Genomic DNA, 26,822 nt, shown 5'->3' on the forward strand with positions numbered 1-26,822 from the left:
GTTCAAATCTTGGTTACATCCTTTTACTTGTACAAGTCACTTTCTCTCCTGTGTCTCAGTTTCCTCATCAATGCAAAATTGATTTGTTGGAAGAGGTAGTTGAGAGGATGTGACCACCAGCTGACTGGCAGGGTGGACATGGGCAATCTCAAGCTACTCACCCATTCCCCTGTCCTTGGATTGTATGCTCTGCCCCCTGGTCCTACCACAGGATCTGTTCCAAGGACAAAGCCTTGAGAGAGTAAGGTGTTGTTGAGACCATCTTGATAGCGACTGAGCCCAGGTAAGGTCTCTATATAAGCTTTAAGGTTCTGGTGGACAGGGGAAGAGATTTACTCGTCTTGCAGTCGCTCAAGACAAGTCTCTTATGTAAGTTCCCTTGCTGAGTAAACATGCCATGTACAAATCTGGAGTAGTCTGCCTCTTTCTTAGGTCTCTCCTTGCTTTCTGTGTATGGAGGTTGGCTTCAGTTTTCACCTGGGAAAGTCTCGAGATTGCAAACCAACAGGACTATAATAGTGTATACTGCAGAGCATTATTCTGATGATTGATTAATGCAAACAAAACCCTTGAATAGTGACAGGTAACATTCACAAAACTATGACCATTATTTTGATTGTTATTATTATATCCACTCCTGGGAAATACTCTAAAAGCCAGAGTTAGTTAATTTGCAAATGCTGAATTCTGTTGCTAGAGAAATGGAATTACAAAAACCAGAATTCAGATCTCAAGAATAAGATTTAGAGGACTGAGCATAGAGGTATACATAGAATAGATAATACATACTATGGTTAATAGCCTAGCACAATACTATGTCTCTTTTCCCTACCTAATGAAGTTTTCAATCATGGAAGTCTAAAATATCAAATATAGGTCTTCCTATTTAGAATGAAACCTGACTATAATCAAAATATATTCTTTTTCATATAATCAAAGAGTATAATCTGCCTATAAAGTCATGTGCAACAAAAATGTTGGCTGTCAGTATGCACATGTGCCAAGTTCACGGGGTGCCTTGGTCTCTCCAGATACTATGTTTTATTCCACATGATAGTCAATGCATTCAAGATTAATATTTTAGAGAATAACACCCTGGTTCATTTTAAAGGACCAGGGACCTGGGTGATGAGGAGAGACTGAGGTTGTCTCCTTCTCCCTTCTGAGGCACAAGTGAAGTAGAGAATACACCCGAAAGATATTTAACTAAAGTCTCAAACTATTTAACTGCTAGAAGGCGACCTCAAACCCCTGATGATGAGAATTCTCAGTTAAAGCTCAATTTAATAACGTCTTAGAACTAGTGCCAAAGTAACTCTCTTATTCTTATGTTTTGCCCATCAATCACCTCTAAATGGAATATAGCAGGTCTCCATTCCAGAACCCTCATGTCAGCCTCTTCAGTCACCAACCTGTACACACCAACAGTTTCCTGCCTATGGAAATCATGTCCAGAATCTATCCATACATGGATGCTCAGTGCTTAAAGGCAGGAAGCTTAGGACAGGGCAAGGATGTTCCCTATGTGACATACAGGAAAAGAAGATGAGGCCATGTCATGGTGGAGGGATGGATAACTCTCTCCATTCGTGTGGTGTAGCCCAGTGGATTCCAGGCTCTCACCTGTCAGATTTGTTTCTATTACTTGTTGTGGAGAGCAGAGAGTGCTCCCTCCTCTAGAGAAAAAGAGAGGAGACATGTAGATTCTCGTGTGTAATATGATATTACAGATACTTACTATTTTCAAGGAACTATATTTCCTGTTGTGGAAGGTAACAATGAAAATGAAAACAAAGGTATACCCACTAAAAACCTGTAGTACAGGAAACTCTCTTGTGAGTGTGAAAGGCCTATCTTGAGCAAACCTACCTCATGGATCAACTGAATTCCCTTTTTTTCCAGAAGAATTTATCCATCACCTTCAAGTGCAAGACACTCTGCCTAGCCTTGGAAAACATATACACGAATGTGACAAGGTCCCTGTTATCATGTGTTTAGTTTATTTGTTTTGTTTGAGTATCATTGCAGGCATGTACTCAAATGTATAAAGTTACTTTTAGTGAATTGAATTTTCTGAAATAAATCAACAGTAGGAACAATGTAGCGTCCCTCAGGTGTTTTACATACACACACACGTACATATTTATGTGAATATAGACATCATTTTGAAAGTAAAACCACCACATTTCACTTTTTAAATCTTATGCAAAAATGAGAACCATATTTATATTGATATTTTGGGGAGGAATGTGTTATAATATTAATTAACAATTTTGAGAACAAGCTATTAGTATTTACATTTTTCCTTTCCCAAATACTGCAGAGGAATTTCTTGTAAAAATCAAAATTAAATATTTCCAAAAATGTGTTCTCTTTGAAATAGAAATTTAGGTGAATGTAGAAGAATAGTCATACCATTTATTCAGAGTTCAAATATTCACATTCAGCTTTTGAAATGAATTTATAAATGAATAATACAATTCATAAAATAATAGAAGCCACCATTTATTAAGCACTTATTAAATACATACTTACACAATTTCATTTCTTATAAAAGACTTAAAAACTACTATAGGTTATGTTAGCATATAAAACACATAGCTTTTTCCTTATAACTTCAATTTTAAGATACTTTTCAACATGTCTTTTTAAATTTTCTATTCATACCAATTTTAAGGTAATTTTCTCAGTTAACTGGGATGGAAAGATGGGCATTTCTTTTCTTTCTTTCTTCCTTTCCCTATTATATCCAATCAGAAGCTGTATGTTCCTTTTGCAATGTTTCCTCTGTAAACTCCCTTCCCATTGTCACTGTGCTAGGCAAAGCCTACCTTTCCTAAAAATTGTTAACCAACCTGTTGGTTTCCAGTCTTTTGTCCACTGTTGTCTTGCATTCACACTGCCTCTGAATTAATCATCTTAAGGCATTGCTTATAGTAAACTGATGAATTACTGGCTTGCTGTCACATTTCTTAGACTTGGAGACCCCTCAAACTCTTAAAAAAGGGCAAGAACAGCATTTCAAAGCGTCACAAACCATAAACCCAGTGATGTTTAAATGAGTCCACATCCAGCCCATACTCCATCATTTGAAACAGAATGACATAGTGGTTAAAGGCACAGCTCTGTATCCACACAAGCTGGCTTCAGGTATAGCCTTTGTCATTAACTACCTGTGTAGCACTGGGTGAGATATTTAATTTCTTTGTGTTCATTTTCTCATCTGTAAAATGGGAATACTATCAGTACCAGCCTTTTGGGATTTGGGGAGCACTGAATGAGTGGAAACATGTAAAGGTCTGAGAACAGTGCTTGGCACATAGAAAACACTCAATGAATATCATTTGCAATATGTCTCCTTTGCAAGTTAAAATGTTTGGATATCAGCAGGTTTTTAGGGCTCAACATGAAAATTGTCTATCCTCTTTTTAACATGGCACATTTCCTTTCTTCTACCCTGAAAGTCAAAACTTTAAAGTATTCTTTTACAAAATAAGAACATGTAACAATATTCCAATAGCTTGAATTTTTGATCTGTTTTGCTCTGAGATCCAACTTTTAAATCAGGTATCATTGTTCCATTTTTCAAGTCTGAAATCTGCTTGTACTTAAAAGTAGACTTGTTCTCACTCTCTTACAACAGTAATATTATTTTAAGTGCTTTAAACATTACAAATGTATTGTGTGCATAATGACAGAACGTGTAAACATCATTGTGTAGAACTCATCTAAATGTCAAAACATATCAATTTTGCCAATGTCAACCTGGCATTCATGAAAACTCAGTTGTCTCATGAAGGATCCTCCTCTAATTCATAATAAAAGCTACAGCAGTTCCCTTTACTGCCTTCTCTACTAGAGAAAATCTTAGCAGCTGCATTCTTCATTAGACATTCAGTTTGGTATTGCAGAGGCATTATCTGAAATACATGTATTTTAATGATAAAATAATATGGTATTTATGCCATTTTGTATGTGTTGAAAGTGGTTCCTTAAATATTGATATATATCTTTCTAGTCTCTTAAATAATTCAAGAAATGATAGATATAAAATTCATTATTAAACCTCCACATATACCATTTTTCCTCTTGAGAGAGTTATTGAATTTTAGATTTTTCTGCCAATTTCTCTGAGATTTTACATTTGTGTTAATATTGAACTGTGATAACCTATAACAAAAGATCATAAGCATGCTATGTGAGCCTACCCCATTTTAGTAGAAGAGTGTTTGTCACAATAGACCATGAAGAACAGTTATTCTTGTAAGTTTTAATTTGGTTCTTATATTTGAGATGATCTCTGTTGCTTGGTTGCTTGCTTGCTCTTTGGCCTATGATGTCCTAATGTGATGGGAAGTTCTGTCCTAAACAGCAGTCACCCAAAGCCCTCATTATACCTTAAATTCAGCTCCTCTGAGGGTGACTATATTTATAGATGGTCTACAGTCACCCCAACATGAATTTTATGTGTATCTTATATTCAGTATTTTACATCAGGACATTCCTTATATTGCTCCAAATGTTTGGGGCAAATTAGTCCAAACTTGTCAAAGTATCAGAATCAGGTATCAGACAGAGGAAAACCTAACCATATTTACATGGATGAAGTAGTAAGAAAAGCAAAATGATAGCAGCTGAATGTTTGCTTTTCCTTGGTGATTTCTAGTTTGTACGTTTTCAATTTGTCCTTCTAGATCTGCTCTGTACCCCACCTCTCTCCTCTCTGCGCTTGGAGCCTGTTCTATATTGATAACATCAATAGGAACGCTTGAATTTGTTTCAGATTGGGTTTGGCCAAAAGGGAGCTACTAAAGGTCAAAAAGAGGGAGCAGAATGAGATTCATATATTTACTACCTGTGTTCTTTCCCATTAAGGTCAACACAGGCTAGCTGTGTCCAATGACGAAAGGTTACTGCAACCATCTCTATATCCAAATCTCTTTTCTGGGTTCTGGTAACTATTCTCCTTTGTTCTTTGGAGTTAATATGGTAAAAACTTGTTTATTACTAGTTGCAAGATACTACACTACCCCTTCCCACACTTTTGTAAATAGTCCTTTTATTAAACTTTTCTCAAGTTATCCTAATTTGAGTGTGCCATCTGATTCTTGCTAAGTCAGGGCTCTTACTAACATGCCTGTAATAAATGAACAAGTCACTTTTTGTAGTCTATTGCCAAGACTTATTCAATAGTTTGGTAGAACTATTATTATACTGATTAACCATATATAGGGACTATCATTATATTTTCATACTTGGAGATTTATTTGTTTTTGAGATTATATGTCAGGCCCTAATAAATGCTAAGGCTTTTTACTTATTGGACAAATATTCTGAGTATTGGGTGCTTGGCATCCTTTTCCATGACATTTTGAGCTATAATAGAGATGCTATTTTGCAAATATCACAATACTACTAGGTTGCTTTAAACATCTAAAACAATCTAAAATCCTTCCATATTTTTCAATGTGTATATCAAATTGCAGTCTCACACCTCTCTGAAACTTATCATTTAGGAGGACTGTTGAAAGCAGAAAAGCCTGGAAATAGGAGAAAATTATGTCACCTTTATTTGAAGAAAACATATAGTAGGATGATACATATATTTATGTATTGCTTGGCAAAAATTATATGTCCATATCTTCCCAAAACAAACTTCTTTGGCTATTGAATGAGAACCTGATGGTCTTTTGCTGGTATTTAACGAGAGTAACTTTATATGACAATTGTAGATTGATGTGTCTAAGGTGTGACATTACTACAGAATCTATCCAGACATTTAAAATGATGAGGACTGTGTTTTCTTTATCTTGCATCTGAAAGTCTTGTGCAGTTCATGGAGCACAGTAGCGTTCAATGTGCAGTGACTAACTGAAAATACTCATCTAAATGATGCTCACTGACAGTCTGGCAATTTTGATGATGGTATGTCTTTTTATCAAAGTTTAACCAATATAATGTATTTAATTATATAAGATATATAAAATGAAAAATGCATTAGGCACAAGTATCCATTTAAGTTTTCAAAAGATATACATTTTTTGTTTAAAGTTCAATGGAAATATTAAAGCTCAGCTCCAAAGTTGGCCATTTGATAACTCAAATTTCTATCACAGCAATAGAAGAGAGGCAGACTCAGGGTTTGTATGGCCTGCAGCTTGTATAATTTGGTGGTGGTGTTGGGGTGTTGTTTTATTGTAGGATGCCAGTAAAAAAATCAGAAGCCTAGTTACATTTGAATTTCAGATAACAACTTTTTTCATCATAAGTATGGCCCAATATTGTGTAGATTATACTTACACTCAAAATTTATCTGCTATTTATGTGAAATTCAAATGCAACTGAGTATCTTGTATTTTCCTTTGCTAAATATGGCAACCTTAGCTGCATATTAAATAAAAAGAATGGAAAATTTTAAATTCAAATGCATGAGCTTGTAATAAATTAAAACAACCAAGGGAACCTGGAGCTTAAGTTTTATTAGGTTTTCAGTAAATCCACCTTTGCATTATAATATAATTTGCACTAGCAACAGGTAAGTAAGCTGATTTAATCTAGTTATCTGCAATAAATATGGCTTACAACTTTTTTTTCATGTGTGAACGTAGCTAAATACATAAATCAAACATTTCAATTGCAGAAATCTATTTATATGTTTGTTACTACCTATTGTGTGCCACGTATTGAAGCTAATAATGATCTGAACAGGGATGATCCACCTTATTCTTAATTATTCTTGTGGGTCACAAAGAAGTAAACAGGTGTGATGTGTAAGGAATATATAGGAGAAGCAGGTAGTTCATACTTGGAAGGCCTAGGTAAAACTTTCTGGATCATGTAACTAACCTAAAGTCTGAAACATAGAGAGAAGTTTACCAAGGGTAAGATGTGGTAGGAAAAGGGCTCCAGTGAGAAGATACAGTATTAAAATGACCAGGAGGCAAAAGAGGACATGACTATTCAGTGACATAAAAGTAAGGTAAAGGGTAAAATTTAAGAGAAAAAAAGTGATGAGGCTGGAGAGAGAAAGATTCTCTAAATTTCCCCTCCAGCTTTTATGAATGTGACAATAAAAAGAAAGAATAAGTAATTTGAGTACCAGAATATCAAAATGTTAATAAATATATATATAATGGACAAATATAAATATCTAATAAAAATTTGAGAAAATGTCCGCAACTCTCATTATAAAGCTGATGAGGAAAAACATTTCTAGGATGGCAATCCTTCTTTATTAAAACAACAACAGCAACAGCAACAACAAAACCAAAACCAAAAACAAGCAAATAAAAACCTAAAGGAGGTTATTTCAGGCTGAAATCAAAGTATCCTAGACAGTAATTCAAATACAAATGAAGAAATGCAGAGCACCAGCAAAGCCAACTATATGAAAGTACAAAATGAAGTATAATATAAATGTATTTTTATTTCTGACTATTCTTAACCTGAGTAACTTAACTGCATAATAAATATAAAACTATGATGATGGGTTTTCAATTTACAGAGATGTCATTTGTATGACAATAATAGCACAAAGGAGGAGACAGAGAAGAGAGTTATATCAGAGTAGTTTTATCTACTATTGAAATTAAGTTCCATTAATTTCAACCTAAATTGTGTTGTTTTAATTTACGATGTCTACAAGACTTACACTTTAGATTCAAAGACACAAATAGTTTGAAAGTTAAAAGATGGAAAATGTTATACAAGCAGGAACCAAAAGAGAGTTGGAGTGGCTATACTAATATTAGATACAATAGACAATATTAGGCAAATAGATTAATATTAGACAAAATAGTATTTAAGACCAAGGTTGTTACTAGAAACAAAGGGGCATTTTACAATGATAAAATGATAAATCTGAAAGGAAGACATAGCAATTGTTCATCTAACAACAAAGTCTCAAAATACATAAAGCAAAAATGAAAATAATTGAAGTGAAAATGGATGATTCGATTATAATAGTTAGGATTCCTCTGCCAGTAATTGATGGAACACCTCGGGAGAGGATCAAAAAGAAAATAGACTTGAACAATGCTATATACTTACTAAACCAAGTAGAATGACACCTGTAGAATGCCAAAGCCAGCAATAATAGAATGCATGTTCTTCTCAAGCATACATGGAACATTGTCCAGGAAAGACCATATGTTAGAACATAGAATAAGCAATAAATTAAAAAAAAATGAAATCATACATCAGCAAAGTATATTCTCTAACAAAAATGGAGCTAAATAAGAAATCAGTTACTGGGAAATTCACAAATTAGATACCCTTCAATAACCAAGGACCAAAGAAGAAATCACAAGGTAATGAAATACAACAAGATGAATAAAGAAGAAACACAATTTATGAGATACAGTTAGAAAGGTTTTTAGAGAGAAATTTGCAGATATTAATACCTGTAGGAAGAAGAAGAATCTCAAGTAAACATCCCAATATGCCACCTTAAGTAACTATAAAATGAAGAAATATTCAAAATGCACAATCTCAAGACCCATTCTGAACTTACATAATCTGCATTTAAACAAGATCCCCAGGTGATTCATGTGCAAATTAGAGCTCGAGGAACCTTGGTAGATTGTGGGAAAACAGGCATTAGTCTATAATAAGTGGTAGGGCAAATTTTAAAAGGCAATTTAAGAATATTCACAGAATCAACTAATTCTCATGCAATTTGATGCAGATATTATGGTTCTAAGAATATATCTTCTAGTAATATTATCCATATATCACACATTATGTTCTAAAACAACACTATGGAATTTTTTTTTAAAAAAATTAAATAAAATAAAGTGACCTAATCTAGGATACTGGTTGAACAAATTATGGTACATCCAAACAATGGAGAATTATGTATTATTTTTGGAAAAATGGATGGCTATTATAAAGTAAAAAAAAAAAAAGGATAAAAAGTATCAGCAAGGGAGAAAAGGGAGCCCTTGTACACTGTTGGTGGTAATACAGATTGGTGCCAACCACTATGGAAAATAGTATGGAGATTTCTAAAATATTAAAAGTAGAATCATATGATCAAATCATACAATCCAGCAATCTAACTTCTGAGTATATATCCAAAGAATTAAAATCAGGATCTCAAAGAGATATCTGTATTCCCATGTTCATTGTAGCATTGCCACATACTCAAGACATAAAAGCAACCTAAATCTCCATTGGAGGATGAGTGGATAAAGAAAATGAGGTATTAATATGCAGTGAAATATTATTCAACCTTTAAAAAGAAGAAACTTCTGCCATTTGTGACAGCATAGGTGAACCTTGAGGACATTACTAACACAGGGAAGAACAAATACTATATGATCCCACTTATATGAAGACTCTAAAATAATCAAACTTACAGAAACAGAGACTAGAATGGTGGTTACCAGTGGTCAAAGGTTACAAAGTTTCAGTTATGAAAGATGAGTAATTCCTAGAGATGTGCTATATAGTGCCTCTATAGTTAACAGTAATGTATTGTATACTTAAAATTTTGCTAGAAGAAACTTTTCAAGGTGATGGATATGTTTATGGCATTGATTTTGGTGATGGTTTCGGGGGTGTATAATTATCTCTAAACTCATTAAATTGTTGTATGTTAAATATATACAGCTTTTTGTATGTCACCCATACCTCAATAAATGGTCTTAAAAAATGGAAATTTGGAAAGATCTCAAATGTCCTTTTTTAAATAAAAAGTTGCAAATTATGTTATAGTATAGACAGGGGCTTCTCAACTTTACACAAAAGCATTACCTAGAGAGCTTTTAAATTACAATATCCCAGTTACATCCAAGATTAATTAAATTGGAATTTTTGAGGATGGAGCCCAAGCATCGATATATATATATATATATATATATATATAATTTTTAAATTATAATTTTTTTTTTTTTTTGGCGGTACGCAGGCCTCTCACTGTTGTGGCCTCTCCCGTTGCGGAACATAGGCTCCAGATGCACAGGCTCAGCGGCCATGGCTCACGGGCCCAGCCACTCTGTGGCATGTGGTATCTTCCCTGACCGGGGCACGAATCCGTGTCCCCTGCATCGGCAGGCGGATTCTCAACCACTGCACCACCAGGGAAGCCCGATATATATATATATATTTATATCTACTCTAATGATTGTAACATACAGCCAAGTTTAAGAATCATTGAGATAGATATAGGTATTTGTTTTCATATGCACCGATTCTCCTTGTAAGAACAGGGATTCCTAACAATGCTTTCAAGGAGCTGCTACCCACTATCCCCACCCCCGCTCAGCAGAAATGTTTTGGATTTTGTACTATGTGACTGTACTTTGTACACACATAGTATGTGTATATAATGTGCATCTCTTTTTATTTTCCTTTTTGTGATGAGTGGTCATATATCTCAGGGGAAAATAGGATTAAGTTTATTCTAGGAGTTCTGGGCAGAAAAATCAGAAATTCCCTCTTAGCAAATATTTTTATGCATATAATGTAGAATGTTAAGCAAAATGTTATTGGCAAGTACATGTGACTTACTAGAAGTTGTTTTAGCATACATTTTAACCTTTCTTTAGACCACATTCTTACCAAAACATAAAAAGGACAATGACAAAATCTTCATGACCAATGTATAGAACATTTGCTGATCAATACTTAGAAACTATGAAGATAAGTTTCCTAAAATGTTTTTATCTATTTGTTATCTCAATTTGAAATTTTACAAGTCTAAAATAATTTTATTGTCTATTACAAATTTTAGTTATTAAGTTTTGTGTCCAATAGCTCAATAATTCTTTCCCAGATTCTAAAAAAAACCTCTGTTTCCAAGGAAAAAGTTATACCTGATATTTGCTTCCAAAAACAAAAGAAAACAAAACAAAAAACAAGAAAACAAACAAACAAAAAAACCCAGAAAACAGGTACTGTATAAAATGAGATGCTGCTAATGATAGAAATTAGATTTTTATCTCAGGGAGGATATATAAGCCAGGCATGAGACATAAGTTAGTAATTAAATTGAAAAATCAAGTTAACAAAAGAAGGTATGTGTTATCAAGATTTTAATATGCAAAAGGATTCATGGTATCATAAATTTACTCCAGTCTACTCAAGCCCATGAAATAGTGACCAGAAAATCATCCATAATTTATCTCAGTAAATGTTTGGTATTCTTTTAGCTCTATGTAAGAAGAAACTCTCCTTGGCTTTTCCCACATGCTTGTTATTCATGTGTTCAAGAGAGCTGTCTCAGTGCCAGATATCAGATCTAAGTGTAGGATAATAAATAAGAAGGGCTTTGCTGGCTGCACCTATTCATTTTTCATTATTGTGATTGTTGTTTTGATTAATTAGAAAAGTAAAAGCTTTTCATAAGTTCTCCCCTGTGACTCTCTCCCTTCTATCCCCTGCAAATTTCTGCTTATACTCTCTAGAAATGGATCACATGCCTTTTCTAGCTATTAAGGAGTCTATAAAAATAAGTAGTGTATTTGTCTTCCCAGCATCAGTGAGGAAGAAGAGGAGCAAATGTTTGGGACCAGAGTCTGATAAGTATCAGGCAGGATCCCAACAGAAATATTTTGGGGTAAACATTAAATTTTTTTTTTTTTATGATCTGAGATGCATAACTCTCTGGATAAAGATAGGTTTCACTCACAATTCATTCTTCTTTTTTTTTTTTTTTTTTTTTTTTTTGTGGTATGCGGGCCTCTCACTGTTGTGGCCTCTCCCATTGCGGAGCACAGGCTCCGGATGCGCAGGCTCAGCAGCCATGGCTCACGGGCCCAGCCGCTCCGCGGCATATGGGATCCTCCCAGACCGGGGCACGAACCCGTATCCCCTGCATCGGCAGGCGGACTCTCAACCACTGCGCCACCAGGGAGGCCCTCATTCTTCTTTTAAGCAAAATAATTTCCTTGGCTGTAGCTAACAACTTTTTATAAAATTAAAGAAAATTCATATCAGACAAAATAGACTTTAAAATAAAGACTTTTACAAGAGACAAGGAAGGACACTACAGAATGATGAAGGGATCAATCCAAGAAGAAGATATAAGAATTGTAAATATTTATGCACCCAACAGAGAAGCACCTCAATACATAAGGCAAATGTTTACAGCCATAAAAGAGGAAATTGACAGTAACATAATAATAATAGGGGACTTTAACACTCCAGTTACACCAATGGACAGATCAACCAAACAGAAAATAAATAAGGAAACACAAGCTTTAAGTGACACATTAGACCAGATGGACTTAATTGATATTCATAGGACATTCCGTTGAAAAACAACAGAATACACTTTCTTCTCAAGTGCACACGGAACATTCTCCAGGATAGATCACATCTCGAGTCTCGGTAAGTTTAACAAATTGAAGTCATATCGAGAATCTTTTCTGACCACAATACTATGAGACTAGATATCAATTATAGGAAAAAACTATAAAAATACAAACATGGAGGCTAAACAGTACACTACTAAACAACGAAGAAATCACTGAAGAAATCAAAAAGGAAATAAAAAAATACCTAGAAACAAATGACGATGAAAACATGATGACCCAAAACCTATGGGATGCAGCAAAAACAGTTCTAAGGGGGAGTTTATTGCAATAAAATCCTACCTCAAGAAACAACAAAAATAAAGAACCTAACCTTACACATATAGCAATTAGAGAAAGAAGAACAAAAAACCCAAAGTTAGCAGAAGGAATTAAATCATAAACATCAGATCAGAAATAAATGAAAAAGAAATGAAGAAAATGATAGCATAGATCAATAAAACTAAAAGCTAGTTCTTTGAGAAGATAAACAAAATAGGTAAACCATTAGCCAGACTCATCAGGAAAAAAGGGAGAACACTCAAGTCAACAGAACTAGAAATGAAAAAGGAGAAGTAACAACTGACACCACAGAAATACAAAGGATCATGAGAGAATAATACAAGCAACTATATGCCAATAAATGGACAACCTGGTAGCAATGGACAAATTCTTAGAAAAGGACAACCTTCTGAGATGGAACCAGGAAGAAATAGAAAATATAAACAGGCCAATCACAGCCACTGAAATTGAAACTGTGATTAAAAATCTTCCAACAAACAAAAGCCAAGGGCAAGATGGTTTCACAGGTGAATTGTCAGACATTTAGAGAAGAGCTAACACCTATACTTCTCGAACTCTTCCAAAATACAGCAGAGGGAGGAACACTCCCAAACTCATTTTACGAGGCCACCATCATCACCCTAATACCACAAACAGACAAAGATGTCACAAAAAATGGAAATTACAGGCCAATATCACTGATGAACATAGATGCAAAAATCCTCAACAAAATACTAGCAAACAGAATCCAACAGCACATTAAAAGGATCATGCACCATGATCGAATGGGGTTTATCCCAGCAAGGATTCTTCAATATATGCAAATCAATCAATGTGATACACCATATTAACAAATTGAAGGATAAAAACGATATGATCATCTCAAAAGATGCAGAAAAGGCTTTTGAAAAATTCAACACCTGGGCTTCCCTGGTGGCGCAGTGGTTGAGAGTCTGACTGCCGATGCAGGGGACATGGGTTCATGCCCCGATCTGGGAAGATCCCACACGCTGTGGAGCAGTTACACCCGTGAGCCATGGTCGCTGAGCCTGAACATCCGGAGCCTGTGCTCCGCAATGGGAGAGGCCACAACAGTGAGAGGCCCGAGTACCACACACACACAAAAAGAAACAAAGAAACCCCAAAAAATATTCAACACACTTTTATGATAAAAACTCACCAGAAAGTAGGCATAGAGGGAAGGTACCTCAACATAATAAAAGCCATATATGACAAACCCACAGCCAACATCATTCTCAATGGTGAAAAAGTGGAACCGTTTCCTCTAAGATTAGGAACAAGACAAGGTTGCTCACTCTCACCACTATATTTCAGCATAGTTTTGGAAGTTTTAGCCATAGCAATCAGAGAAGAAAAATAAATCAAAGGAATCCAAAGTGAAAAAGAAGTAAAGCTGTCACTGTTTGACGATGACATTATAGTATATATAGAAAATCCTAAAGATGCCACCAGAAATTTACTAGAGCTAATCAAAGAATCTGGTAAAGTAGCAGGATACAAGATTAATGCGTAGAAATCTCTTGCATTCCTATACACTAACAAAGAAAAATCAGAAAGAGAAATCAAGGAAATGCTTCCACTTACCATTGCAAAAAAAAGAATAAAATACCTAGGAGTAAACCTACCTAAGGAGACAAAAGACCTGTATGCAGAAAACCATCAGAGACTGATGAAAGGAATCAAAGAAGATAAAAACAGATGGAAACATATACCATGTTCTTGGATTCAAAGAATCAACATTGTGAAAATGATTATACTACCCAAAGCAATCTACAGATTCAATGCAGTCCCTATCAAATTACCAATGGCATTTTTCACAGAACTAGAACAAAAAATTTTACAATTTGTATGGAAACACAAAAGACCCCGAATAGCCAAAACAATCTTGAGAAAGAAAAATGGAGCTGGAGGAACCAGGCTCCCTGACTTCAGACTACACTACAAAGCTACAGTAATCAAGACAGTATGGCACTGGCACAAAAATAGAAACATAGATCAATGGAACTATAGGATAGAAAGCCCAGAGATAAACCCACACACATATGGTCACCTTATCTTTGACAAAGTAGGCAAGGATATGCAATGGAGAAGACAGCCTCTTCAATAACTGGAGCTGGGAAAACTGGACAGCTATATGTAAAATAATGAAATCAGATCACTCCCTAACACCATACACAAAAATAAATTAAAAAAATATTATTAAAGACCTAAATGTAAAGCCAGACACTATAAAACTCAGAGGAAAACCTAGGCAGAGCACTCTTTGATATAAATCAGAGCAAGATCTTTTTTGACCCACCTCCTAGAGAAATGGAAATAAAATAAAAAATAAACAGATGGTACCTAATGAAACTTAAAAGCTTTTGCATAGCAAAGGAAACCATAAACAAGATGAAAGACAACCCTCAGGGTGGGAGAAAATATTTGCAAACGAAGCAACTGACAAGGATTAATCTCCAAAATATACAAACAGCTCATTCAGCTCAATATCAAAAAAAACACAAACCAATTCAAAAATGGGTGGAAGACCCAAATAGACATTTCTCTAAAGAAGACATACAGATTGCCAACAAACACATGAAAAGATGCTCAACATCACTAAACATTAGAGAAATGCAAATCAAAACCACAATGTGGTATCACCTCACACCAATCAGAATGACCACCATCAAAAAATCTAGAAACAATAAATGCTGGAGATGGTGTGGAGAAAAGGGAACCCTCCTGTACTGTTGGTGGGAATGTAAATTGATGCAGCCACTATGGAGAACAGCATGAAGGTTCCTTAAAAAAACTAAGAATAGAACTACCATATGACCCAGCAATCCCACTACTGGGCATATATGCTGAGAAAACCATAATTCAAAAAGATACATGTACCACAGTGTTCATTGCAGCACTATTTACAATTACCAGGACATAGAACCAACCTAAATGTCCATTGACAGATGAATGGATAAAGATGATGTGGCACATATATACAATGGAATATTACTCAGCTATAAAAAAGGAACAAATTGAATTATTTGTTATGAGGTGGATGGACCTAGAGTCTGTCATACAGACTGAAGTAAGTCAGAAAGAGAAAAACAAATACCATATGCTAACGCACACATATGGAACCTCAAAAAAAAAAAAAAGTACTGCTGGATCTACTGGCGGGGCAGGAATAGAGATACAGACATAGAGGGTGGACTTGAGGACATGAGGGGAAGGGGAAGCTGGGACGAAGTGAGAGAGTAGTGTTGACATATATACACTACCGAATGTAAAATGGATGGTTAGTGGGAAGCTGCTGCATCGCACAGGGAGATCAACTTGATGCTTTGTGATGGCCTAGGGATGTGGGATAGGGAGGATGAGCGGGAGGCTCAGAGGGAGGATTTGTGGAGATACATGTATACATATAGCTGATTCACTTTGTTGTACAACAGATACTAACAACATTGTAAAGCAATTACATTCCAATAAAAATATTAAAAAATGAAATAAAATTAAAGGAAATTAACTTTCCAAATGTTTGCATAAATCAAAGAAAGCATATTTGTCCTTTAAGCATGCCTAAAGGACAGTACAATTGTATGTACAAATTTATATTTGGTACATTTTCTTTGATATATAGATATTTTAAAGTAAGATATTTCCAACATAAAGCTTAAAGTAGACTTGAAAAAAACCCTCAAACACTCATGTTTACTTTCAAACTAACATGTGAATGAATAGAAGGAAAACATTTTTAAATGGTATTGTACAATATTTTTTGTTCTTTTAGTCATGTTTTTTCAGGGAAATTAAACTTGATAAAAATGGAATAAAATAAAAGGAACTGGAGTACCAACAGTGTTGGTGGGGAGAGTTGTGTTGATAACTTTGTTGAATGAAGAAAGAAGAAGTAAAAGAGGACATTGATGAACAATGAGTACTGGGCCCTACTCTTTGATCAGTGAGCCAATTCCAGTGAAGAGACCCAACAAAAGAAAATCAAGTAGGAACTACTTACAGGGCCATAATCTGCAGTACACCCATCCACCTGTCCCACTCTTCAAAGGCTTATCAGTTCCCTTCACAATTTTCCTAATTATTTTCTCAGGTCAAGTGAAATGGATTTATTATCAGCTTCCTAGGGCTGCTGGAAGATCTCTTCTCATTTAGTCAACTTATCCTGAACAATTGTAACCATGTCCATTGTGTCTTCTACCATCTCTATGTATAGACTCCAAGGAAATATCACCTTTCTGGAAAGTACAATAGGATCATTATATTGTTCACTTCTGCTTATTATGATGTTTTGTGAGTAGAAGATACAGGAGGATTAAAACTAAAGAAATAAGATGACCTCTAGGCATGCTATAATACTGCTTTCCTTGGTTTGTCCAGCCCTGGGAATTTGTCAATTTGACTTTGTCTTTATTTCTACAACTTATACAATTGAATTTTTATTTTCAGTGAAATAAAAAATTCTTCTAGAGACACGTAGAAAATCTCTTGCTCTTTATCTGTCAATGGAGCTAAGATTGTAAAGCCTTGAGCTTGTCATTTGTTTTCTTCCTGCTATCAGTACAGTAAGAATATATCCTCTCCCATGTGCATCAGGAGTAGGTACTCGGTTCCACAGTGTCTTTAGACATTTGATCACAGGTGACAATGTAATTAATCATGATGCATGGAATGCCAAAATTTACTGATTTCTTATTTCCCATTGATAAGGAGCTCAGCACATTTTTTGAGGTCGAGGATACAACTAACCAATTCATGAATCTCATTTATGAGGTTTTTTCTCTGGGAATATACTTGGTACCAATATAGTATCAGACTCAGGGTCCAGTTAGGAAGAGATAAATCATTCTAAATATGGCAACAGAAAGAATTTAGTATATTGAATTGGGTAAAGAGGTGTTGGAAAATAGAAAGATCCAAAGAGGACACTAAGGTACAACAGAGTTACACCCCTAAGGCTTAAGGCACAAAGGGAAGATCATGGAGCTTTCAGAATATGGAAACTTAGAGAAGATGCCCTAGAGAGTTGAGACTCAGATCTCTAAGAAGTGAGTGTCATGCAGATGCAGCTAATAGCATAGGAGCTTAGAGTTGGGCTTTTCAGAGCTAGACTCCAAACTTTGAAGAGGAGGCACTGCTTGGCTACTCTTAGTAACCTCAAGAGATCACAGGTTGGACCCCATAGAGTTTGGGTCTAGACCTCTAGGAATGGGCCATCCCCCAGCGAGTGCTAGAACCTTTGAAGGGAGACAGTGATGTTTGTTCCTGGGGAACCAAAGCTGCTGGAAACGGGGGATAACTGCTGCTGCTTGGTGAAAGATCACTGCTGGAGAGAGAATGGAGTGATGCTGACAGGAAGAACAGGCCAACAGGAAGGAACAAGCTTTTTCAACTCGCTCTTCCTTGCCTTCAGCTTTAATCTAATACTCCATATTGGTGGAGCTTAACTGGCAAACATGTGAAAAAATGAGAAATAGAGTTTTCAGAATTCCAACCACATAAAGTAGAGCATAGATGCGTCAATTTAGAGATGAGTGGTATACCTTAAAATAAAGTTAATGCATCTTTTAAAGGGTATCTGTATATTAAATTGAAAGAGAGTCAGTTCAAGATTGAGGCAAGTCCCAAGGAATGAGTGAGGTTGGAATGTGGGAGAAAGAATCACCATTAAAATACTTATACGTAAGATGGAGACACACACACACACACAAACAGGGCATCAAAACACACATGTAAGGAACGAAGGGATGGAGGAGGAAGGAGAAATTTTAAAAGGAAGGAAAAAAGTGTAAACTAATAGAAAGAAAATGAAAGAAGTAAAAGAATTAGAAGGAAAAGCATTTCAGGATAGCAAAGTTAAAAGCTAGAAGGAACTTCTAAATGTCAACCTATTGGCCTATTTTCAAGTAGGAGATTAAGCCATCGCTATAAAACAAGTTGTAGAACTTTTAAAAATCTTCAGCTACAGGCAGGGAGTGTCTTCTGTTTTCTTAAGGTGATATATAAAAGGCTGCATTGTAGGCAAATGTTAATTTACCTCCTTCTTGTTAATTTACTGCTCATCACACTTAAACCATCATAAAATATTGGCGACCTTGTTCATAGAAGGGCAAATAAAGGTTGTTGCACAGTTCACCCAGACATTTTAATCCTTCTTTCATGTGCCTCTTTAAATTTTGGAAAAGTCAAAGACAGTTATTTTGTTTAATGTATTAATCAATATGAAAAGCATTGCTAGGAACTAAAGTGCTCTGGGTTAGTGCATTTTGTACATAATGGGAGACTGCCATTGAATTGGAATATATGGGGGAAAATAAGCATTTTTAATAAATATTTTTCTCAAAGGCTGCATGGGATTCTCCAACTTCTTTTAAAGTACAAAACCTAAATGAACCTTTTCTTGGTGACTATGGACAAAAACTCCCTCCTTGACCAAACTGTATTTTCAGGTTCCCCTGAGCCCACTTTTCTACTAAGTCTCATTCTTGCCCCACCTCCCTTGTCTTAGCCCCGTGGTCTTGTCCAATTCTGGCAAAGAATCCTGCTAAACCAGGATTAGTCCCACCAGAGTCCTCCCACCCTTGATATCCAGCCACACTCCCCTTCCCCCCATCCTTCATACTAACCAAGTTGCTCTTAGTAATTTTCTATCTACCCTCTTACACTGTTTGTTGTCTGTCAATCCCCAGCTGTCCCTGTATTTGTAGGTGAGTTCAATCTCTCTCCCTATTTCAGTAGTCTTGAGCTCCATTAAAATAGTCTTTAATAAAGTCTTCTTTGACATTTTTAACAAATAGAAGGATAATTTTCCTTCTACACTCCAAATCATTATGGATACCAAATATTATTTAGTGTCCATTTGTATCTGTCACATATACTATTTCTCTGCAGAGCTAGTTCTAGGGAACTGGCTCTGCATGTTCCTTACAGCCTCCTTCCTTTTAATTTTCTTTTTCTAATCTGTAGTGTTTAAGAAACCAGATAATCAAAGTTGTTAAGTAAAGAAATAAACTCTAATTGATGTTCTAACGTTTAGTCCTTGTAACAGCGATTTCTGTAACCCAGAAGTCACTTTCTCCATTATTTTTAATTTGAGACTGTTTAAAAGTCAGGAACAGCAGAAAGCACTAATGTGAATGAAGAAAATGTTACTATATTAAAAGCAGTGTATAAAAGCACGAGGATTACACCGATTTGATTTATCTTGGAGAGAAACCTTAGATGTTCAACACACCTTAATATTTGTGGCTCTGTCTGCAAATGACAGTTATACATAAATGAATAATACATCTTTACAACCAATGCTAGCTTTTTGCTGATGTATTTGTTAACAAACAAATGAAAAGTTCAGGTTTTACTTGACTGCCAGACTGGCTGCATCTCTACTTGGGTTTTTTTTTTTTTTTTCATATCAAATAAAGCAATGGCAAAAAAAGGCTTAAATGGCCATATCTGATTCAGATGAACCAACAATAGACTTAACTGTTGATGGTGAGGAAGAAAATTCCAGTGGATTCCGTGTTACCTCACTGCCAACCTTAGATGATTTTTTAGTCTCACCACTTATTTCACATATAACTTAGAGGGAATCTTGTTAGAAGGTATAAATGCATGCAGAAGAAATGAGGTGATATTTCACCCAACTCTAATGTTTCTTAAACACTCTGATCAGAGAATAAACTTCTATTTATTGACTTATTTATTCACAGACATTTATACATGCCTGGTAAGTGCTAGGCACTCTGCAGGAATGAATAAGGTAAATTATAGTACCTCAGTCAACTAGGAAAAATGATTGAAATGAACACCAGCTCAGTTTACCTAGTGAGGTTCCCAGTCTTAGTAAATGAAGAGTTGATGACTGTGTTTTATTTGAAAATGATCCTATTTTATTCTTAATGAATGAAGGCCTTCTCAAATGTATGTCTCCAATTTGAAAATATGAACTTAATAATAAATAAAAGTATGACACTGCTTCATTTATGCTTAATTAGATTAATACTCTTACAGGAATTGAGTTTGATAGTAACTATGCAGTTCTACTACACCAGCTTTATTTATTCATCTGCGCTCAAGCCTGTCAGCACAGCACTTGAAATGAGTTTATTGGTACTTGTAAATGTCTACCAACTTTCTTTAAGTTGAAGGACCTTATGAATGGAGGAAGATTTTAATATCTATTATTTCAGATGTGGTCCCTTAAAGAGACATTTAATGCTATTTGAATCCTTTTCTTAAGGCTGTTTGTATCTTGTTTTTTTTCTCCCAAAGGATCTTACCGTTGTATCCAAAAGTTTCATCCTATCTTAAACCTCTGATCCTGTATGCCTTTTCCTTTTTATTAAAATTAATCATGTGATTGCTCCCAGGTGCAGATTTTGCTTAAATCTCTAATTCAAACTGAATCCTGAGAATTTGTTTCCTTCATGTTACACAATTTGGGAGCCCTTGTAACAACAAAACAAAGTGCTGTACACAAATGCTGTGGCAACACAGATCAGTATTTTCTTAGTCTTTTTAATTAAGTGAAGAAAATATTTAAATCTACTACATGTAGGCTCCTTGCAAAACATAGTATTATTTAATGTTTAACTTAAGATGTATTTAAGTTCCAAAACTTTTAACTTACTTTTCTTTATCTCTTGACCATCACAGATAAGGATATTAGTCTTTTTGAGATTTGTGTCTCATTTTTATTCAAGAAGATAAAAGCAAAATATGTAAAATGATTATGAAGGATTTCAAAAATCCTTGAAGCATTTTGTGTTAGATGTGTGTTTAAGCAATTCATTTAAGGTGCCCTACTGAATAGTCCACACAAGAAAAGCCATGCCATTCACTTACTTAAACAAACACTACACGATTTTCTGACAAAGATTCTTCACAACTTTCAAAATTTTGTTTCTGAACAAATAGATGGTTTTTATTAAGCAGCTAAAGTAATTCATGAGATTCTTAAAATACATTTGAGATTATAACAAGACTTGTTCCTGATACTAACATATTCAGTGTTATTACCCAAATCACCAATAGACATGGTCAAATGTAATACTGAATAGGAACTCTTCAAGTGTCTATTATACAATTAGAAGTTCTTTCCTTGATTTATAAGGCCTAGCAATAAAGCAAGAATACTAGATTATTAGAATTAGAAAGGGTTGTATATAAATTATAATCCAAATCTCTCCTGTTGCAGATAAGAAAATTGATGATTAGAGAGATTAACTGGAGAAAGAAACAAGATTAGAATTGAATTCTCTCCATTCCCAAATATATTTTTCATTTTATAGAAAGTTAGTCTCATTTAGTGCTTAGGTTGGGAGTTTAAAATCTCATCCTTCTCACAATCCAACATATAATTCAAGCATTTACATTTATGGGAGAGAGAGAGGGATACAGAACAAAAGAGAGAGAGAGACAGAGACAGAGACAGAGAAAGACTATCTGATTCTAATCTTTTTTGAGAACGCTTCAGGACCTCAAAATCAACAATAGAATTTCCTGATTAAAATGTATCTACCAACTAGAGATAGGGAAATGAATACATAATTACCTAAAACATGAGGGAAACAGACAGATAGTATAAAAGCACAGAATGATATGGAGGAGGTAATATTTAAGAATTAAGCTGAGGGCTTCCCTGGTGTGGCAGTGGTTGAGAGTCCGCCTGCCGATGCAGGGGACACAGGTTCATGCCCGGTCCAGAAAGATCCCACATGCCATGGAGCGGCTGGGCCCGTGAGCCGTGGCGCTGAGCCTGCGTGTCCGGAGCCTGTGCTCCGCAGCGGGGGTCGGGGGGAGACACAACAGTGAGAGGCCCACCTTCCACAAAAAAAAAAAAAAAAAAAGAATAAAGCTGAAAGACGAGACCCATAATTTTAGATGGATTATTCTGAATTTCTGCTATTAGTGGTTTCTAAAGAGCAGGCTAATGTGTGCCTATGCAAATATTGACACCAACCACTGTCCCAAGGAAAACAATCCATAGACGTTTGTCATTCATTCGCAGTTAAATACCCTTGGAATATTAAATAAATAAATAAATAAATAAATAAACAAACAATAAGCAACCATCCTTGAAGTGATCCTAGGACGTGTTACAGTGAGGTCACGTTGAGGCTTTATTCAATCTGTGGCCAAGGAGTATGTCATGACTAAACATCAATGATAGTTTAAATTGTCATTGTATCCTGTTAAATGTAATTTGGGGATACCAAAAATATACTTCTACCATTTATGATAGTTGCTCCTCTTAAAGCAGCGACCTAAAATATTTTTAACTGGCCCTTTTCCCCTTAGTTCCTTAGTCACTCTTATTTGCAAAAAAAATATATATACATTTGAACTAACACTCATTTTGAAGGTAACTTAAAAAAAGAGCCCATAAGTTACCTTTTGGCACTGTCTGAATATTTGATCCGTTGAATCTGAATATTTGTCCACACTCATCTGACAGTTCATCAATTGCTGGCACTTTTATTTGGCATCATCATTATTTCTCCTATGACTTGCATTGTCAAAAGTGCAGCAAGCTGTTGGTTGGAGGCTTCTTTTTGGCAACAGTCAATAACGGCTAGACCAATTAAATCTAGGTAGGCAGCAAGTGCATTTTGCTTAGTTTAGTTGTGCTTGTTTTGTTTTGCTCTTATTCAGCAGTTTATGAGAAATGACATGTTCAGAGGAGGTGACAGTTATTTTTATGACATAACTTGCCTTTCAGCATAATTGAGCCTCCCAGGACCATCTGCCATCAGATTACACCATTTAATGTGGCACTGGATACAAGAGTAACTTATGTCCACAAATAATTCTCTATTTGAGCTGCAGATTTCCAGTATCTTCCATCTAAGAGAATATAATTTCTATGATTCTTGTATTAGGTAAGGTATTAGAGAGCTATTTCCTGTTAATACCATCTGCTTGCACTTAATATCAACATATGTCAATATATACACCTCATTTGATTCTGTGTTTAAATGTTTCAATTCTGTAGTACAAAATTATTGGTGCTAAATAGCCAAGCTAGTTTATGGCTAGGTTCCTCTCCTGTGTAGCTGTGATATTGGTTTCTAGGATGCCATAACATTGTTTTGCAGTGATGAACCAACCATGTTTCCTGGGCTACTGCATATACTCTTTCACTCAACAAGTACCATGGATCCCTATAATGCAGTCACTATTCTAAGTATTGGCAGCATAGCAATTAACAAGATAGATACAGTTTCTGCATTCATGGAGCTAATATTCAGCTCTGTTAAGATTTTGCATCGACTGTTTCTCTTCCTCTGGATGTGAAAACCTTATTTATTGCACCTAATTATTTTTATTGATGCTATGCATTTAGAAAGCCCCAGAAAAACATCACTTGATTGAATAGTACTGATGATAATTGAAGTTTGGAAGTCTAAAATACTTGCAATTCTGGATTTGCTATTGATCTAAATAATCCTTTTATCTTTAGTTTTCTGATTTGCAATTTGTGATTCCCTGAAATCAAAATAGTAATGATAAAAATAGTCCTTGATATTTTGAAACTGAAAAAAGAGAATTCAGTACTCTTAGAGAATTACCTGGACTCTATTATACAGGTTATGAGTTTAGAATCAGTAACCATCAATTTGGAATCGAGGTGTAACAGTTTAGCTTTTTTTTTCATATGAAACGTATATTGTCCTCTTTCATATCAAGATGAGATTATTTATTTTGATTGCTTTCTCTGTTTATAACTAATGCCATCTTTGGAACTAAATACACATGCACACAAATATAGATGCAAACACCTTAGGCCTTAATGGCATGATTCCAATGCCATTTTACACATACAAGAAAGCAAAGAAAGCACACAGCATGCAGACACACAATGATAGTGACACTTTAATTTACATACTGGTTCTGGTGCTTCTTAAGTCAATATGAATGATAAATCAATTAGTTGTGGCTTTGTCGCTATTTCAATGTTAATTTCATCAACTATTTTCCACACAAATGACTGTAGTACTTTTAAAGTTATCAAAAGTTTCTTTTGGCTTTGTAAATTGAGAAAATTGTACATTCTTGTCTATAAATTTACACAGAGAAACAAATTTGTAAAAAACAAAAAAGAAAGGAAAGAAAGTCTAGCCTTGTCAGACCCCTGTTTTTGTCTTTTAGGGGATCTCCATTGTTAAGACTCAGAGGCTTGGCATAGGTGATGTTTTTTTGATATGCCCTGTCTAACTTTCCAGTCTGCTTCCCTCTCCATTTCCTGCAAAATGACACTCTGGAGATGGCTCAGATATATTAAACTCTTTCAGGACTCTGTGTCCTTGCACATTTGTGTCCTTTGCCTAGACTCTCTTTCTCAGGCCTTAATTTCATTTTAGCTGCTATCTTCTGCATGACTTCCTAAAACCATGTGACTCTGAAGTTATGTTTTCTCTACACACACATGGAAGGATGTTTAGCCAGGCTGATGTCTACTCAATGAAGTTTGAACTGAACAAGACCTCATGAAATCTGTAAACAGAAATACCTGATTTTTCAGAAAACATTATGCTTACTTCTCCTAAATTTTGGAGGCCAATACATTGGAGAACATCAGAGTATTACTCAAAATTAGTTGTTCTCAGCCATAGGTTTATAGATAGGTTGGGCTAGCCTGTTGTTGACTCCAGCCTGAAGATTCATTCCTCAGTTCTGCTAAGCCAGAGAAAGATCCTGTAGAATGTCTGCCTGGTAATCATTCTCATTAGATCCGTCTTTGCTTTCCTTTTTATGTTTCATCATAGGAAGGAGATATCACATCCGTTTTAGGCAGAACCTCTGAAATGTATCTTGTCCCTCACAGGTAAACGTTCTAACTAAGTCTCTTAAGACATGATCCGGGTGTGTTGATCACTCAACACATACCACTTACCTTTTACCATATAGTCCCTGTCTTAGATGTTGTACATACTACATACTCCAGATGGACTCTCTATCAGATTCTAACAAGTTATTCCACTATCTTTCCCCAAAGTTGAAACTCTCAAGCTCAGATCATGTCACATTAATCTTACATCCCCTAGCATCTAATGCTGTGTCTGATTCAGTACTGAATTCTGACAGAATTCTCTAAACACATTTTTTGAATGAAAATCCTACAGTCCTTTTTAATGAATGAATAATTGAATTCGAGAATATGAGTATGGATGATTGATTTCTTTTCATATTATGTATTTAGAAATTCATCATTTTTTTCTAATAGAATATAATTAATGAGGAATATGAAACAGAAACAAAATCTTATATGTATTTTAGCAATATAAGAGCACTACTGAGTAGATACAACACCTTTGAAAATTTTGACACTATTTACTCTATTCCTTTTTCAATAGACAGTGCCCCAATTTTGGAAATATTTCCGGAGGCGTATGCTAATTTTCAAGTATAATTTCCCATGTTATTTTTAATTATATGCAAGGCTGGGGATAACATGTTGAATCTTGAACATTGCAAATATTCAGATTAGAGTAAGTAAGATATGTAGATGGATTAGTTTAGGAATCACATTATTTTAAAAGTGTACATTTTACCTCAGATGATATTTTAGCAATACCATATTAACAGTGTCACAATTGTTAATGCAAAGTTAAATCAAACATAAAATGAAGTTGGATCTATTACAATATTTTCAGATTGTTGACTTCAATTGATTAAGCCTATAAAATCAATTTAATGACTTTACACTAATGCACTTTTAATAAACTAGAAATGACAAGAAGCTTAAAATAGTGCATTGCATATTACATTATGAAGTTTTGTTCTGAGTGTGTGTGTGTGTGTGTGCTATACATCTCAATTTTTCTGTGGTTTCTGAGCAGACGAGTCTGACGACTCTTGATTCAGAGGGGCTCTAAAATCCTTTCAAAACAGGAGTCCAGAATTTATGAAGAATATGTTGTTATTAAGTAGTTTGCAAGAATCTTCCAAAACACATACTTTCCCACAGCATGCCTTTGCTTTCCTATCAGGAAGATGAGATTTGTTGATGTGAAGTTGTTGACTGCCAACAAATATTACAAGTATTTAGTTTGATGTGATAGTGCTGATAGGATATATCGACCTATCAATAACTTACCTAAGTCCCATTTTGATCAAGTATGTATGTATTGCTAAAATTTAGAAGACACATACTAAAAAGAAGATTGAGTGTTGTGGTTCATTAACTGGAAAAAACAGAAACTTATGCAACAAAGAGTTTTGATG

This window comes from Hyperoodon ampullatus (genome assembly GCF_949752795.1).
Source record: "Hyperoodon ampullatus genome assembly, chromosome: 4".
NCBI classification, from domain to species: Eukaryota; Metazoa; Chordata; class Mammalia; order Artiodactyla; family Ziphiidae; genus Hyperoodon; species Hyperoodon ampullatus.